The sequence below is a fragment of the Mastomys coucha genome, unplaced genomic scaffold, assembly GCF_008632895.1.
Source record: "Mastomys coucha isolate ucsf_1 unplaced genomic scaffold, UCSF_Mcou_1 pScaffold20, whole genome shotgun sequence".
In the NCBI taxonomy this organism is placed as follows: domain Eukaryota; kingdom Metazoa; phylum Chordata; class Mammalia; order Rodentia; family Muridae; genus Mastomys; species Mastomys coucha.
Window position 1 is genome coordinate 108,314,523 of NW_022196903.1, and position 1,062 is coordinate 108,315,584.

The following is a 1,062-nucleotide window of genomic DNA, read 5'->3' on the forward strand; positions in this document are numbered from 1 at the left end:
ACTTCAGATGAGGGTGACACAGAACATCTTTCCAGAGACTTCAACTCCCACCAGTGTCTCGGTTCCTTTATCACTCGCCCTTTAGTCATTACAGGATGATGGCTGGAGGGACCATCTCTATCCTTAGTGTTCTTGCTCTGCCAGAGAGGTAGCAACACACTCCTTCTCCTACCGGGGGTCCTTTTCACCTCTAGTTGAAACAGAAGGGGAAGGAAACAGTTTACATAATGGTGTGATCGCACTGATGCCTCAAGCTTATTTTTTCTCCAATTACCACATTTCTTGACAGCTAGTTTAGAAGTTGTTACTGTCCCCCCCTCCCCACTGCTTGAGAGCTTTCAGTTATAGATCCAAATTCATCAGAGCATTGCTTTACAAGGCACATTTAAGCAGTGCTTCTCGTTACAAAACATGGCTAAACGGGTGCTTTTTCACCAGTAACACAGACTCAAAAGGCATCACAGAGGTGCCTTCTCTGTGAAAGTCAATCACAGTCATGTTTGGGAAGTTCTCCAAAACCAGAGGTGTGAAACCCTTCTTGCAGCAGCGGATTCAGATTGTGGCTCAGCTTGGAGAACTACAGTGAGTCCATCTGGTCAGCTGACTGTAGAGGAACACCTAAACCACATGATGCCATCATGTGGTTGGTAAAACTGAGGGCTTGACCCTGAAGACCGCGGGCCATCATGACAAAGGAAAGCAAAATGACTCAACACCAGGGAAATGCAGTCTTGTGCTGTGAACAGAACATGAGTTCAAGGATTGGAAATGCTTGAGTTATACTCCTCACCTCGCTAGTCACTGACTAAATGACCTTGAGCACAACCTTAGGCTTCTCTGAACTCTAGGATGACCATGCAGCTGGTATAAAGGTGATTGAACAAGATGCAATGGCAGGATTGAAGCAGGGGCTGCCTTAGAACTATATATCAATACTTGAAAGGGAAAGTGGGTTTTAAGATCAATTTCCGACAGGGCATTTTTGGCACAGAGCCTGTAGGAAGCCATTTCATAAGCACATCGCCATTACAAAATGGCGATGACATTTGGCTTGCCGTTGGT